The sequence below is a fragment of the Abramis brama genome (genome assembly GCF_963993115.1).
Source record: "Abramis brama genome assembly, chromosome: 2".
Classification (NCBI taxonomy): Eukaryota; Metazoa; Chordata; class Actinopteri; order Cypriniformes; family Leuciscidae; genus Abramis; species Abramis brama.
Window position 1 is genome coordinate 53,644,239 of NC_139964.1, and position 18,422 is coordinate 53,662,660.

The 18,422-nt window shown below is 37.9% G+C and overlaps 1 long non-coding RNA gene across 1 annotated transcript; it reads right to left on the reverse strand.

Moving 5' to 3' along the window:
- Window positions 1-9,192: 9,192 nt before the first annotated feature.
- On the reverse strand, window positions 9,193-12,249 carry LOC311078392. Its single transcript, XR_014605154.1, has 5 exons — window positions 12,108-12,249; window positions 10,716-10,782; window positions 10,369-10,513; window positions 9,745-9,872; window positions 9,193-9,588 (listed from the first exon to the last, which is right to left on the reverse strand). It is a non-coding gene; the product is annotated as an uncharacterized lncRNA (long non-coding RNA).
- Between the last annotated feature and the right edge of the window lie 6,173 nt (window positions 12,250-18,422).

Sequence of the window (18,422 nt, forward strand, 5' to 3'; positions counted from 1 at the left end):
ACTATATCACTTTTTGAAGTATTAATTTATTGAGAATCATTGCGGTATGCACATTTGCGATACTATCATGCAGCCATAATTTTGATGTAAGTGTAAATGACTTTTATTATATTATTTTCAGAGCATGGAGAGTCATGCAGCAGAGTTTCCCTTGCCTGAGCCCATGAGAGATGAGCCAGCCACTCAGAGCCAGGTAACTAAATTACCCCATAGGCATTAATACTGTGATAATGACCCATTATTTTGAAGTAGAAGTTACTTCATTACCTTTTAGATTAAATAAAATGAAATAAAAAACAAAAATAAATAAAGTGTCTTTTCTCTCAAAATATCACAGCTGTTTAAATGAATAAGGACCTCAATATCAATCAAATTTGGCTATGGGTAACCATACACCATCAAGAGTTCAATGTTCTGCAAAGTACTGATCAGTTTCTTCTCAGTCCTCGTATTTGTCAAGTCAATCCTGAAAGGGAACTTAATAGTTCTCTAGATAGTGAATGTCTTATTTAAAGCAAGACTGGTGAATGAAAGAAAGGATATTATCCTCTTCTTTATGATTTGTTGTCCTCCTTTCTCTGTAGCAGATTTGGGTGGATCGCCATCAAACGTGAAGTTTCACAGGATGTCACAGAAGATCACAGGAGTATCACAATCCGTAGAACCAAGAAAAAAAAGAAATAGAAACACAAAGAAAAAAACCCCTGGCCTGATCACAGACCAGAGCATTCATTTAGTGAATTCAAAAATAATTTAACATCAAAGATCGAAATAATCAAAATAAACAATTAAACATACAAAAAAATAATATATAATACTTTTTTACCTCTAAAACAATCGTTTTTTCCCCCTCTCACACAGGCGCATGTGACCAACAATGGCGCTGGTGAACTAAATTGAACAAGGAATAACCACGCGGTTCACTATGACCACACTTATAATAATTTAGATTGAAATATTCAAATTAAACAATGTAACATAGCAATATTTTTTTTCACAAGAAATTATATATTAATCGTTCACCTCTCATCGTGTAAATTCCTTTAACACAGGCGCGTCTCACAGGCACGCATGGCCAACAATGGCGTCGATGAACAAGGCCGGAGTAAAATGTGACTCAGCAATATTCAGTCAGCTTCTCCATACACTGCATGGTATGAAATTAATCAATTTAACTCATTTCTACTTTTCAGAAGGTTTTCTTTTGACTATATTCCTTTAATTTAGATTGCAAAGATCAGCTCACGTCTTTTCTCCTGCTCTTCTCCTCTATCATGCTCAGCTCTCTCTCCTCGTTACGCAGGCGCGTGATGACGGAGCGCTCTCATTGGTCAATCACCAATCACCTAAATAACTTAAAACTTAGACTTTTTTTCTTAAATCACTTTTATACTTCACTTTTCAACCTTTATTAGGAAAATAAGATGTTAATAAATTGTGAATAAATTAAACTCAATTCCCTTTTATTTAACCAGGGTTAATCATTGTTGAGCAGAGATACAGGACGCCAATTGTCAATTAAAATTAAATCTTTCTTGGGTTTCTGGATTAAAGTAATTAAACCTTCAGTGAGAGTTGGGGGGAGAGTCTCATTCTGTATGCTTTCTTCAAAGACCTTAAGTAAAAAAGGGATAGGGATGGGACGGTATGAAAATTTCATATCACGATTATAGTGACCAAAATTATCGTGATTATCAATATTATCACGGTTTTGTTAAAACGAGATGAAAGTGTTCAAAAAGAACTGATGCTCACACTAAAAACAGTTTAATATTTGAAAATCAACAAACAACAAATAAAACAAGCAGCTCTATGCACATTTTTAAGCAATTTTATATTCTGTGGCATTTCCTTCCTTATAATGACCGTCGTCAATAGCAACGCATTATAACCATAGACTGTAAAAAAAAAATGGACGTAGTGTCCGTGACGTCACCCGTAGGTTTCTGAAGACCGTTTTTAAACATAGACAGTGAAGCAAATTAGAAGCACTCACTTCCTGATGGCTGAGCGTACTGCGCAGACTCAAACTGAGCTTGACAACGTAGATGTGATGTGAGCAACCTGTCTGACAGTTGTAAGTCTTCTAGTAGCTGTGCCAAGCGAAATCTGAATCATTCCCTTCTGAAACTTGCGGAGACGGAGAGCGTGAGTAGGAGCTGTCCATGAGCTAGGAGCAGGAGCAACTTTATGATTCTCCATGGGCTTCTCCCTCGACTTTATCGGACTTTATGCCTCCACGTCCCCCCGATTGACTGCGAGCTTCTCCTCCTGTCTATACGGTAATTTCCAGAGAGTCACGTGGTTATGACGCAATCCAGAGCCATAGAGAGAAAGAGTTGCGACACTCTTTGATGTCGCCGCTATGGCTGTCACGTGGTTCATGTAAGCCCCAATAGTTCCAAAACATACGCTGGCTGTCATGTTCTTCTATGGGACAGACAGCAGCAATTGCATTATTGAATGGTAAATATAAAATAAAACACACCCCCAAGTACTTTTTCAGCTGTTATTGCATTATTGCATTTTGTTAATGTCAGTTTTGCATTTGGAGATAAGTTTAAGGCTATATTTTTGGAGGGAAAAGCTTTCATGTTCGCATGGGTAGTAGCACTGGCTTTAGCGGCTCTAACTTAACTTTTCCATATCATTCATCTGATGATGGACGTCTCATGATATTTATTTTAGCACAACTGGGCTGTATTAGGCTATTGATTCCCGTGATTTTGCTTATAAATTCCGATTCAGCCATTAGCCTACCTTCGTGATCACGCAAAGAGGTCTGCCGTGGCGGTCCGTTCAGAATTCGCCTAGAAGCTAGCTCACTTCTTCTGATGAAAGTGGCCACCCCCAGGACCACAACGTGAAACATGATCATGTTAAGACTAAGAATATAATTTTAAGATTAAGCCATACACATTATCAAAACTATAACAGATTAAAAACGAATTTACGCTTTTATGTTTGGGTCTATAGGTAAGCTAAGTGCAGAGTGAAGATTTTTCTCTATGGCTCTGGGTTAGTGTACAGAGTAGGCTAAGAGTAAGGGTAATGTTAGCTGTAACTCAATCCAAGTAACTTAAGCAATTAACTAACAAAACACTTGTAACTTCTGTTACAGCTACTGAGACATCAATTAAGCATGGCTGATATTACAAATGAAGGTTTTCAAATAAAATATTTTTTATTAAACAATGACAGACAACAAAAATGTGTGCTTGTGTGAGTGTGTGTGAACAAGAAAAACAAAAACCAGGGGCAGGTGATCCATGAAACAGACAGGACTGGTGATGGCCATAACAATCCTAGAGGTCCAGCATTGTTCTCACAAGCCGCTTCACTCAAGACAACAAAACATAATGAAAAGTTAGTATATCCTAAAAAATTAAATTAAATAAAAGTTGCTATAAAGGTGGCAGCGATTCATTACCGAACTCTTACTGTCACAGTCACAGCTGACGAAGTCGCGCTAGCTAACTAGCTAGCAGGCAGTGCTTGAAAATTGGTTGAAACAACCAACATAAAATATAAATAATTACGCTGTGCATGTACAAATGAAGACCAGTATAAGTATCGCAAAGGTCCTCTGATACAATATAGACAGTTGACAATTCAAAAGAGGTCGATATTTCAGCAACTTGCCTCTGGAACAACTCGACGTGCAGCCATGTAAGTGAATGGTGTCCAACGCCCAAATGACAGTGTTTGGAACTAATCCGATCTTCAAATCCCGGAAGTAGGCGGTTAAAAGCGTCTATGGGAGTGTCGCAACTCTTTCTCTCTATGGCTCTGACGCAATTGTTAGCCTATTTGTACAAAAATGGCTTCTACGGGGCCATGACGTAAGATACAAGGTAATGGAGCCTTTTATACATTGTCGTGTTTCTTTAGAAATAAACAGTGGACAAATGGAGTTTTTTAAACGCCTCAGATGTAAAGTTATTCGCTGTCAAAGTGACGCCAAAATGAATGGGAGTCAATGGAATTCTAACAGCAGGTGATGGCTTGTTAGCCAATGGCGGCCCCCGGGGGTGGTACGCTATCCGAGAGCTCGATTACCCCCCTGTTTTTGAAGCCTAAAATGGGCGTGGCCGACCGTCGCCATCTTGGTAGCGCGTCACTCCCGAATTTATTTATTTTTACAGTCAGACAATTAGCTGAGGTAATGTGACGGCTAACAAACAGCAGACAAACGGCTAATGCTGACTAATGACCACAGCAGCGGGAATCCACCTGTCACTCAAAAGTGGACACCCTTAATTATGCAGAACTTTAAGGCTTAATATAATGTAAACGGATGAGTTATAAAAACATTCACCCCCCTCACAGTTGTCATGAAGGGAAAAATAAGCTATATAGACCAAAGCAACGTTGCTACACAGCCCTGTCGCCTCTTACAATTCTACGATGTTGCGAGCACGTCGACAGCGACGTTGCCATAGCAGAAATGCAACGTTATGTTGCCATTCTGCATTTCCATTTTGTAGTGTGGATCATACATTGCAACATTTAAACTGATTCTCGTGTTAAAGAATCTGTTATATGCTTGAAAACTATTTTTTTGGCCTTCAAACAAACACCTTAAAATGCATGTGTAGATCGGGAAAATCAAAAATATCTGTAGTATACCTGTATAAAAATATCTGTAGTATATCTGTATAAAAATATCTGTAGTAGGCCTATATCTGTATATAGTCTCGGTTTTGTATCGAATTAAAACGTTTTCATAATCGTGTTAGGTTAGGACCGGTTACAACACTTTGTAAAGCTTCCCCTAGTGTTCAAAAGATTACTATCCTGATGTTCTTAAAGCGATGGTAGGCTACTGTTGTTCAATGCTATGCCGTATGAGGTATGACTCTTTTCTGACCACAAAAGGTAGTGATTGTCGATTTTGAATCACTGCTTCATGAAGCTTGGAAACCTTTACGAATCTTTTGTTTTGAATCAGTGGTTTGGAGCGTTTATCAAACTACCTAAGTCACGTGATTTCAGTAAATGATGCTTTGTTATGTCATAACTGTTTCGAAACTTACGAAATTTCAATGTTCGCCGCTGGGGGGGGCGACGTGAACCCATGAATCATGCTGATTATCGCCCCCCCCAGCGGCGAATCATTGAACAAGCGTCTATGGGGTTTACCTGATCTCTGATCAGTTTTATACATTTGTAGACGTTTTTATTAGACATTAGTATGATTAAAAGTAATAAAAGTAATAGTCTCTAAACAGACACCATTAATAGTTAGACACCAGCGTGTGGCGTTTCGAACGCTTCGAAACAGCGAACCATTTTGCGAGGTCAAATTGTTTCGTAGCTTTGAAAAGCTTATTTTCTCCAATCAATAACAAAACGAGATTTTTTTATTTATTTCCTGCTCGCGTTCATCAGTATAATTGCAGTGAACAATTACCAGTGAAAACTGGCAGTGAACAAAGCTTTAAAAAAGATGTAAAAGTATCACACACAAAACAGAGTGCCGACTGATACCTCAAATAATGCCAATGGTCTTACTTCTTTAATATGGCTAGTGCTAAATGTTGAAAACGGTTTAAAGGTCTTTGCAAATTCATTATTCGTATAACATCAGAATCGATATAAGGCCACTAAGGGGTAAATGATTCATATATTTTTTTGGTAAAACTGAATATTTCTCAGGGTGAGTTATTTTTAAGACAGTGGGAAACTTAATTATGCCACTAGATGGCGACAAGTGAGTGTCTTTTTTTTGTTGTTGCCTTTTTGCAACCAAGGATGCATTTATTTGATCAAAAATACTGTGAAACAGTAATATTGTAAAATGTTGTTACAAATTAAAATAACTTAGTTTTTCCTGTTTTAAAATACTTTAAAACGTCATTTATTCCTGTGATGGCAAAACTTGGAAAACAATTACACCACTAGATGGCGACAAGTGAGTGTCTTTTGAGTGTTATTTACAGTTTATATATACAGTGAGGAAAATAAGTATTTGAACACCCTGCTATTTTGCAAGTTCTCCCACTTGGAAATCATGGAGGGGTCTGAAATTGCCATCGTAGGTGCATGTCCACTGTGAGAGACATTATCTAAAAAAAAATAATCCAGAAATCACAATATATGATTTTTTAACTATTTATTTGTATGATACAGCTGCAAATAAGTATTTGAACACCTGTCTAACAGCTAGAATTCTGACCCTCAAAGACCTGTTAGTCTGCCTTTAAAATGTCCACCTCCACTCCATTTATTATCCTAAATTAGATGCACCTGTTTGAGGTCGTTAGCTGCATAAAGACACCTGTCCACCCCATACAATCAGTAAGAATCCAACTACTAACATGGCCAAGACCAAAGAGCTGTCCAAAGACACTAGAGACAAAATTGTACACCTCCACAAGGCTGGAAAGGGCTACGGGGAAATTGCCAAGCAGCTTGGTGAAAAAAGGTCCACTGTTGGAGCAATCATTAGAAAATGGAAGAAGCTAAACATGACTGTCAATCTCCCTCGGACTGGGGCTCCATGCAAGATCTCACCTCGTGGGGTCTCAATGATCCTAAGAAAGGTGAGAAATCAGCCCAGAACTACACGGGAGGAGCTGGTCAATGACCTGAAAAGAGCTGGGACCACCGTTTCCAAGGTTACTGTTGGTAATACACTAAGACGTCATGGTTTGAAATCATGCATGGCACGGAAGGTTCCCCTGCTTAAACCAGCACATGTCAAGGCCCGTCTTAAGTTTGCCAATGACCATTTGGATGATCCAGAGGAGTCATGGGAGAAAGTCATGTGGTCAGGTGAGACCAAAATAGAACTTTTTGGTCATAATTCCACTAAACGTGTTTGGAGGAAGAAGAATGATGAGTACCATCCCAAGAACACCATCCCTACTGTGAAGCATGGGGGTGGTAGCATCATGCTTTGGGGGTGTTTTTCTGCACATGGGACAGGGCGACTGCACTGTATTAAGGAGAGGATGACCGGGGCCATGTATTGCGAGATTTTGGGGAACAACCTCCTTCCCTCAGTTAGAGCATTGAAGATGGGTCGAGGCTGGGTCTTCCAACATGACAATGACCCGAAGCACACAGCCAGGATAACCAAGGAGTGGCTCTGTAAGAAGCATATCAAGGTTCTGGCGTGGCCTAGCCAGCCTCCAGACCTAAACCCAATAGAGAATCTTTGGAGGGAGCTCAAATTCCGTGTTTCTCAGCGACAGCCCAGAAACCTGACTGATCTAGAGAAGATCTGTGTGGAGGAGTGGGCCAAAATCCCTCCTGCAGTGTGTGCAAACCTGGTGAAAAACTACAGGAAACGTTTGACCTCTGTAATTGCAAACAAAGGCTACTGTACCAAATATTAACATTGATTTTCTCAGGTGTTCAAATACTTATTTGCAGCTGTATCATACAAATAAATAGTTAAAAAATCATATATTGTGATTTCTGGATTTTTTTTTTTTAGATTATGTCTCTCACAGTGGACATGCACTTACGATGACAATTTCAGACCCCTCCATGATTTCTAAGTGGGAGAACTTGCAAAATAGCAGGGTGTTCAAAAACTTATTTTCCTCACTGTAAATGCAGAATGCAGAAATGCAGAATGTTCATGCTTATTGTTGACAAAAAAAATCACATAGGCTATTCGAAACTGGAATAGCCTTAAATGAGAGAAAAAAAAAAAAAAAAAAATATATATATATATATATATATATTAGGGGTGGAGCCGAACCCGAATACGGTATTCGGAAAGGCACGAATAATGTGTTTTTTACGAATACTTATTTCGAACAAATACTTTAAAAATATTTGTATTCGGGAACAAGAAAAACTTTATTTCAAAAAGCTGCGTTTCCTGACCGGCGGTGCTGCTGATGTGGTGGCTGTAAATCCAATTGTTGATAAGAAAGGAGGAAAGAGCCACATATGGTAATATTTTGGATTAGGCTAATGTCACGTTGTCATAAGGGGCCGTTCACATAGCGCGTTTTTTTTTTTGCGCGTGCAGATTTCAAATGTAGGCGCTTATAATAGAAGCGAGCGGCGCGCTCGTTTTTCCAGGCGCGCCTATGTCCATGTTGCATAGCAACGACAGACGCCACGACTCACGAGAGAGCAAGCGCTTGTGGAAAGGAGAAAGCGGTGCGAACTGCGCTCTCCATGATGACGAGGAAGTATCAGCAAAGAATTAATTGATTTCTAGCCCTTTCATTAGCTTTAGATATATTTATGGAGATGAGAAATTAAATAAAAAGCCGTCATTATGTCATTAATATCAGTCCATCAGAAAAGCAGTTCTAGGCTTATTCTTGGCTGGATAACTCTTAGCAGGTTTAAAAAGCCCTTTTAAAATTAAATATGAATGCAGTTTTGGATTAAATAAAAGTACAGTCAAGTCAAATAAAACAAGTTTTATCTCCTGTATAGTTTGGTAACACTACAATAAGATACCATCCATTAACATTACTTAATGCGTTGTCTAACATCAATACATTGAGTGAACAATATATTTTTACAACATTAATTAATGTTTGTGAATGTTATTTAATACAAACACTTGATTGGTCATGTTTGTTCACTTCATTCATTGTGCATTAAATAATGTTAACATAAATAATGTTAACTTTTGATTTTAAAAATGTATTTTTAAATTAACCCCAAGGAGAATAATTGCGACAGTATATAAATATTGTTTATTGTTAGGTCATTTTATCTAATGTTATCTAACAAATGGAATCTTATTGTAAAGTGTTTTTAATACTATACAGTTTCCATCATTGTATCCGTGATATACACTTTAATATACACTCTAAAAACTGCTGGGTTGAAAACAACCCAAGTTGGGTTATTTTATAACCCAGCTGCTGGGTCAAAAAGGGTCTCACCCAGCGCTGGGTTATTTTAACCCAACATGTTGGGTTATTGATTTAACCCAACATGTTGGGTTATGTTTTCTACCCAAAGTTGGGTAGAAATTACTAAATTGTTGGGTTGAACTGACTAAACAATGGGTTGAAGAATACAACCCAAATTATGGGTCATGGGTATCATTTGGATTAAAAATTACTTTTTTCAATTAACCTTTGCATTATGAAAGCAACTTGTACAGTTATTTTTATAAAATTAAAGATAATATTCAAAACATTATTCTATCAATGCATGTTTGTATTTCTTATTTACCAATTAAAAGATCTTCAATTGACATGAGTTGGTCTTTAAAAATATATTTATTCATTTCATAAAGAATTTACAATTTAAAATGAATTCATTAGCAATTCATTAAACATTTAGTTCAAGTTCAAGGATTTAAATGGAATTAAATTGAGCCCGGAGAATTTTGACCTCATTTGCCTCTTGTCCAGGGATTTCAAAGAGCGCTGTTTGGATAAACTCCCAAACTTTGCTGCAAACTTTTGGGTATGCGATGTCAAAAACAAAAAAAGCCTTAAAGCAGACATCTACAGCTCCCAAAAGGGAAGGGTGCTCCAGACCCGTCCCATTGATGACAACAAAGGCCTGGGAGCACTGATGCCCGTCCCCCAACATGAGTACAAAGGGGTACTCTGTGGGTGCCTTTGTCAGGTATTCCGCCAGGTTAGTTCCAACCTGTAAGAAAAACAAAACAAAAGGAAGTTGTTTGAACAGGTCAGGTACTTGTAACAGCAACAGCAATATCACCAGAGTTGTCATGATTTACGTGCTATGCCTTAGCTTCATAATAAGGAAGAAAAATAAATTCAGGTAAAAATCATTGTAACTTACAGGCTTAACATCAATAAAAGCCCTTCTGAACTCAAGGCGGCTGGGGCGGCACAGTTTTCTGCCAACCTTGTATACCCCGGTTGGCAGCAACACCGGGAGCAGCTGCAACGCAACCTCCCCTTGTTTTTCTGTAAAATATATATGATAGATTCATCAGTCAAATACAACAGTAAATGTATCTTATGGTTGGAGGAAGGAAGATTTTTCACAATATAGGAAAAGTGGGTAACACTTATTGTTTTCCCTGGTAACTAACCAGTAGTCCCCTAATAAGGCTGAGTTGGGCGTTCACCAGTAAGTACTGGTTAACTACCCAGCAGTTCCTGATTAGTTCCCTAGCAAGTAACCAGTAGTTCCTGATTAGTTCATCTGGTAACACTTTACAATAAGTGACACAAAGAATGCTTAGTTACTAGGGAACTCCTTAGGGAACTAATCAGGAACTAATGGGTAGTTCCCTAGTAACCAAGGAATTTTTTTGTACCTTATTGTAAAGTGTTACCGAAAAGTGTTCATTCATTAATTGTTTGCAATACAGAAACAATAAACAATGTATAAGCAGAAGAGAAGTCCCAGTGTCCCACAAGCGTAAATCTCAAATCAACATTCTACAAATAACATTACCTGCTGAAAGAAGATCAAAGTTTTTTGTGATCTCCGTTTTTTCCTATTGTGCCAGATTGATGATCCTTGGGACGAATAGTGTGTTCCAATTTGCTGTCAATTTGTCTGGGGCCTCGGGCTGCAGCATCACAAAATCTTGGGATATCTAAGTCCAGGAAAAGTGCAGGAAAAGTCAATGATTTAGTAAGCAATGGGGCACAAATATTTAACAGGGTCACACATACAAAATACACAACATTCATTTATTCAACCAGTACTTACAATACTATGCAGTATTACACATGAGAGAAAGAGAAAGAAAATTGGCATGGTGTTTAATTCTAACAATGAAATGGATTGTTACATACCTTCAAACGCAGGGATTAAATTAATATGGTTCCACTCAGACAGTTTGTCCTTCACAAAGTTATCCATCTATTAGAAAGACAAAGACAAAGGACACTCAATAAATATTTGATTACTTATAGTTGATTGCTTAGAGTTTTGAACTTGTTAAAAGACAAGTTCTGTTTTTTGCAACCTGGACCTTATTTCTAGCATGAAATATGTTAATTTACTCACACAAACAATTGTGAGTAGATCTCCTGAATGAATGCAAGTTACACCAAATTGTTTAGGTGAGTAAATTAACTTATTTCATGCTAGAAATAAGGTCCAGGTTGCAAAAAAATTAACACCTGAACACCTCCTTTAACTCTCTATGGTAGGATGAGGCTGAGAGAGGAGAGGGGGGCGTGGGAGAGAGGTAGAGGAGCAGGGGAGGGGTGTGTGGAGGGGAATAGAGCGGGGGGAGAGATGGAGGGGAGCAGGTTTTGCACCATGTAAAAAGACTGACAGTGACACAATAAGACCTCATGTTAGCAAAATGTTTTAATCTTTTAACTCTAAAAAGAAAAAGAAAAATGAATAAACATGTATGTTCTTTAATGTTTGATTATAATTTTACTGTCTTCACATAGATTGATACGATTTTATCAATAATAATGCCACTGACGATTCTGATTATCGATCCGATTCTTTAACGATTCTCTTATCGATTCTTAATAGCACTGTATGGAAAAATTTAGTCATATGCTTTAAAAAAAAACAAGTGGTTTTATTTATTTTAAAGTTTAAGCTTGAGTAAGCAAACTGTACTTTTTTATGTAATTTATGTAATGCATAGAACCTTATTGTAAAGTGTTACTGATTATACACCGATTCAGACGTCTCCTGAGTTCACTGTTGGAAAGATCAGTTGTTTTAACCATTCATGATAATGAATCGGTTCAAAGGAGTCATTAGTTCGCGAATTGGACGTGTCATGCGCGTTGTGTGATTATCCCAGCATTTAGGACATGGACATCCAAGATTTGTGTCAACACAGAAAACATTTCAACACTGGATAGTTTTTTTCGTTTGATTAAAGTGTTGTTTTATGTCAGCTGAATGTCCGGAATTTTTTTCAGAGAAGATAAGACAACTTATTTAGCACAATTCACACCAGCGGTAATTCAGAAAAAAAAAATATCTCCGAATGCTCCACATGAAACTTTGGTCTTCCGACCTTTTACCACCGTGTCGATTTATTTTGATTAATATGTGCGAGGGAGAGAGAGCAAGACAGCGCTTAGTTTGGAGACGGTGAAGTCTTGTTTACACAGAGTGCGCGCGCGCGCGACCGGCTCTCTCTCTCTCTGGTGGTTCTTTCAGTTAAGCATACGCCGTCACAAACGCAGCTGTTCATCTACATTACTCACCGATCAAATAAGACTTTGGCGGGCGCTAAAACAAGTTCAATGCAGGAAAATGCATGCGCGAGTTTACATTAGACTCGCACGGAAGCCAGCAGGCCCAGGCGTCTCATGGTGAGCTCAGTCAGTTGACGCTGTGTGCTTCAAGATTCTGACGCAAGTGCTAAGACTCCGATTGGCCAAGAGAAAAAGTGCTAAGATTCCGATTGGCCCAAAGAAATGTCAATTATAAGAATTATCCAATAATGTTTCGCAATTCTATCCTGCATGGCATGTTACTGTGAGTAACGAGGCTGCCGCTAAGCTTTCATGTTGAACTTCACGAGTGCAAATACAGGCTAATGTCAGTAAAATAAAATGCATGGGGTTTATATATACACAGATATATTCGGTCAAAGTAGTTATTTACTCGTGTAATCAAGTTTTTTCCTGTTTTACAGACGGCGTTTGAGACTTAATTAGCTTGTAAACTCGTCACATACATTTCCGAAAATAAGATATAACTAAAAGAAAACTCACCATAACAATCCTAGGTTAGCTGTATGACAAATGAGCGTCCGTCTCAAAGCTGCGCCGGACGGCGGACAGACCCTTAAAAAAACCAGACTGTCCTTATAGCCGGACGTATGGCCATAGCCTATTAGCAGCTAATAGTTAGCTATAGCTTGTTTCAAAACTACTTTTTTCGCATGGAAATTTGAAATAGTTAGGGAACATTTCATACATATCGAAGTGCCATTTACTTAAGCAATGCAAATTCAATCGTAAATATTTGGCGACCTCAATATCAGCGGTTCAAAATGTTATCTGATTTCTAATTTGCGATCGGTAGGAATATATTATGTAACGTTAGTTTAAACGACCCAGGCTCAAAATAGCGTCCCCATCAGTAATCAAGCTAACTACCTATAACTAAGACAATTAAACAAAACTTTATGTGGTATATCTCACCGTTTGATGTTATATAAATCAACTTACTTGGAGCAGGGCAAAGTTGTGTGTCTTGTCCGTCGTCCTCAGCTCTTGAAAGGGCGGGCACGCAGAAGCATCTCCAACCGTTACTTCTACAACCCAATGCGTTGGGTTGACATTTATAAACCAACGTTGGGTCAAACTGACCCAACCCTAGATCCAACTGCCTCAACCCAACATTTGGGTTAGGGAAACAACCCAGCGCTTTTTAGAGTGTATGTAAACTTAATCTAAATTAAGCTTTGGTACCGAAATTGGTACTGAGAACCGTGGATTTTCACTGGTATTGGTACCGAATACTAAAATTTTGGTACCGTGACAACACTAGTAGCTCTGTTAGCTCGGTAATTTAGACAAGGCTGTTGACAGAGTAACGTTAACGTAGGTAATGGCTGTTATGTTATTTTTTTTTTTCAATGACATTCGTTGTTACATGTTCATTGCTGGATTTAAGGAAAAACATCAACCAATATTGCATATCCATAATTATGATAATGGATATAATTAAAGAATACTTACACTATAACGTAAATTAGAAGTGTAAAATGGATTTTTATACCTATTTAGAATTTTACTCGAATACAAATACAAATACAAATACAAATACTTTTCCCCCCTCAACAAATACAAATACAGATACAAATACCGGCTGCTTTGCACATCCCTAATATATATATTAGGGGTGGAGCCGAACCCGAATACGGTATTCGGAAAGGCACAAATAGTGTGTTTTTTACGAATACTTATTTCGAACAAATACTTTAAAAATATTTGTATTCGGGAACAAGAAAAACTTTATATCAAAAAGCTGCGTTTCCTCATGAGACATGGCGACATGGCGGTGCTGCTGATGTGGTGGCTGTCCACTTGTTGATAAGATAGGAGGAAAGAGCCACATATGGAAATATTTCGCTCACATAGCGCGTTTTTTGCGCGTGCAGATTTCAAATGTAGGCGCGCGGCAAGCGAGCAGAGCTTTCCAGGCGCGCCTATGTTCACGGTTGCATAGCAACGACAAACGCCACGAGAGAACAAGCGCTTGTGGAAAGGAGAAAGCGGTGCGAACTGCGCTCTCCATAATGACGAGGAAATATCAGCAAAGAATTAATTGATTTCTAGCCCTTGCATTAGCTTTAGATATATTTATGGAGATGAGAAATGAAATAAATAGCCGTCATTATGTCATTAATATCAGTCCGTCAGAAAAGCAGTTCTAGGCTTATTATTGGCTGGATAACTCTTAGCAGGTTTAAAAAGCCATTTTAAAATTAAATATGAATGCAGTTTTGAAAAAAATATTTTACACATTGCATATCTATATTTATTATAATAGATATAATTAAAGAATACTTACACTATAATGTAAATTAGAAGTGTAACGCAAAAAAACTGGATTTTTGCACCTATTTTGAATTTTACTCGAATACAAATACAAATACAAATACTTTTCCCCCCTCAACAAATACAAATACAGATACAAATACCGGCTGCTTTGCACACCCCTAATATATATATATATATTTTATTTATTTTTTGTTAATGCTTATACACCATTTCTGAAACTATGGCTCCTTTTCTCAAAACTCTACACAAAAAAACATCACACATTAATGCAAAACATTCAAGTGTTTTGAATGAAACACTTCATTCAAAACTATTTTAACTCTTCTAAAAATTGTTTTTGCATAGTAACTCTACATGCAAACCGTACACACCAAACTACACATGGATATGACAAATCAAATGTAAAACACTACTATCTTGTGTCTTTTGCTTGTTCAGTGTGACAAGTACACTTGAGCTGTATAATGACAGTATTGGCTTGTTAGAGCTGCTTTATAGCAGAATTTGAAACTTGAAACAATCTGAAACAAATTTAAACTATATATTCGAACTATATATTGCTCCGGGCCCATTACTTTTTCAAATAAGTTTAGACAGGGATTGGTGGGCCCTATTGCTCATTTTTAGTCATATTCTACATAACATGTACTCTCTCCCCTTTGATTTAACCATCATCATTGGCATCAGTCTGATGGATTTATTAACAAAACCCATGGCCACATTAAGCTTCTCAAATAAAAATCCGCTTGTCGGAGAAAGTGTTAACAACTGCAGTATGAACTAACGTGATATCTATGGACTTTTAAGCTAACCTAGCTAGTTAAGTTGGCTTGGAAAAGTTGGCTTTGGTGCGTAACTCGCCCCGCACCGTTTGTCTCAGACCCCTGAGTGAGGTGTCAAATCGACCGGCTCATTGAGGAGAGGTGTGCTATGACTTTTATAAGTGATCGGGGGTACGGTGTTCGCCCCAGGGGTGAAAAAGCGGCCAAAAAAGTCCCATTGACTTAACATTGCGACGAACTTTGACCACTCGTAACTCTGAGCGAGGATTTCGCAGAAACGTGTGATTTGCCACATTTGAAGAGGCTGACAGGCTCTGTAAGAACATACCTCACAATGGGGTAAAAGTAGCACCCCTGGGGGGCAGGAGCGTCCCAAAGTTTCCCATTGACTTACAATGCCGTCCTACACATTGCATAGGGATTTTGTATTGAACGTAGCTCTGGATCACAGTGTCATAGAGACAAGGGGGCGGGCTCATTTTACTCAGACGACCAATCAGTCTCTCAGGATCATTGTGAAGCTATCAAGCCACGCCCTAGCAACCATTTAGAGCACCTTAGCAACAAGTCCCATAGACTTCCATTGAAAGAAAGGGATATCTCCGGACTGAATTGTCATAGAAACATGGGGGTGGTCTCATTTGACTCGGGGCAGCAAACAGCCAATCATGAATCACCTCAACACTTCCTAGCCCCTCACTAGCAACCATTGTCGAGCACCTTAGCAACCAAAACCATAGGAGTTGGCATGGGAGTTGGTTTATATCATTCATACTGACAAGCAGCCTTTGGAGTTTTATGATTGGCAGCTGCCAAGCCACTCCCTAGCAACCAAACAGAGTACCCTAGCAACCATTTAGCAAGACCTATATCTCTGCATCAGAACATCATAAAGAGATGGGGTTAACACAAGTTTGACTCAAGGCAGCAAACAGCCCTTCATGAGACACCACAACACTTGCCAGCCCCACCCTAGCAACCATTGTCGAGCACCTTAGCAACCAAAATCCATAGAGGGATATCTTTCATTCTGAATGTCACAGAGGAATGGGAGTTGGTTTATATCATTCACACTGACAAGCAGCCTTTGGAGTTTCATGATTGGCAGCTGCGTACCCTAAGAGTACCCTAGCAACCATTTTGCAAGACCTATTTCTCTGCATCAGAACATCGTATAGAGATGGGGGTTGGCTCTTTTGACTCATGGTAGCAAAGAGGAATTCCAACATGCTACGCATGCTAGCTGTGAATAGCTACATGCTAATAGCGATTAGGTAAGTGCTAAATCATGGCAAGAAAATGCTAAGAACTCTAATAGCAATTGTCTGTGACAACTACCAACCACTTAGTAACACCATAGCAACCACCCATAAAACCATAGCAACCGCCCTGAACACCCTAGCAACTGCCTAGCAACTCCCTAGCAACTGCCTAGCAACTCCCTAGCAACCACCCAAAATACCCTAGCAACCTAACTAATCTTTCTTTCTTTTTTCAAACTAGTCTTTCTTTCTTTTTTTCTAACTAACTAATCTTTATTTCTTTTTTCAAACTAATCTTTCTTTCTAACTAATCTTTCTTTCTTTCTAATATATCTTTCTTTCTAACTAATCTTTCTTTATTTCTTTCAAAATAATATTTCTTTCTTTCTAACTAATATTTCTTTTTTTCTTTCCTTTTTTCTAACTAATCTTTCTTTCTTTTTCAAAGTAGTCTTTCTTTCTTTCTTTCTTTCTTTTTTCAAACTAATCTTTCTTTCTAACTAATCTTTATTTCTTTCTAATATATCTTTCTAACTAATCTTTCTTTCTTTTTTATTTCTTTCTAACTAATCTTTCTTTCTTTCTTTCTTTCTAACCAATCTATCTTTCTTTCTAACTAATCTTTCTTTCTAACTATTCTTTCTTTTTTAACTAATATTTCTAACTTTCTTTCTTTCTAACTAATCTTTCTTTCTTTTTTACAAACTAATCTTTCTTTCTTTCTAACTAATCCTTCTTTCATTCTTTCTTTTTTCAAACTAATCTTTCTTTCTTTCTAACTAATCTTTCTTTCTTTTTTCTTTTTAACTAATCTTTCTTTCTTTCTAACCGATCTATATTTCTTTCTTTCTAACTAACTAATCTTTCTTTCTAACTATTCTTTCTTTTTTAACTAATATTTCTATCTTTCTTTCTTTCTAACTAATCTTTCTTTCTTTTTTACAAACTAATCTTTCTTTCTTTCTAACTAATCTTTCTTCCTAATATTTCTTTACTAGAAACATGGTAAATCATGTTAAACCATGCTAGAACAGTTTAAAACTTTTTTGAACTTTCTGGCTAGGCTTTTTCAAGCCAACTTAAAGTTTGTCTACAAACTTTACCATCTAGTTATTTTTAGTGTTGGCATTTTACTCAATTTTAATATCTGAATGTAATCTGCAAATGAGATGGACATCGGTTATGCTCATCTTTGGTAGCTCCTTTAAAGGCATCTACATAGAAAAACATACAAAAGACCTGAACCGGAAGCGGTGCAACCTATTTGACCTGAATACGGAAGTATGTTGCACATAACCCCCGTTGATCCTGACGTCAGATCAAATCTTTCTAGTGGCTGTTCTGAGTTTTGTGATTCTTAGACATTTCACAGTGTTTCACTGCCACAGTTATTCTGAAAAGAGAGTTTCCTGGTCTCTGAGCCTATTGTGCGAGAAACGCGGATATCAAATGTGATCTGACTGATCAAATTTGAGCAGTAGACCATGTGCAAAAGAAGCCTGTCAGGACCACAAGGGATGTGGTTTAGTGGTTGCAAGTTGATAAACCACTTATTCTACTCACTTATTACAAATGTGACTGTAAATGTGATAGTATAATCTGAGCTTTAGACTCTATGCAAAAGAAGCCTGTCTCTACTAGCTGTGAGAGGATAGGACGTCTCGGTGGGACCATGGGTGGGACACAGAGAGGAGCTCTTTGTCTCGTGTTAAACGCCCTCCCCCGCAGACGGGCGAAGTTCTGCGCATTCTGCGGGGGAGGGCGTGTAACACGAGACAAAGAACGGTCTCTGCGTCACACCGAGATGTCCTATCACAGCTAGTAGAGACAGTCTTCCTTTGCATATGGTCTACAGAGCTCAGATTATACTACGGTAAACCTAAACAAAACTGCTGATTTGAAAATATCATTGTTTATATAGGTTTAAAGGTTCATATCACCATGATTTACAGTCACATTTG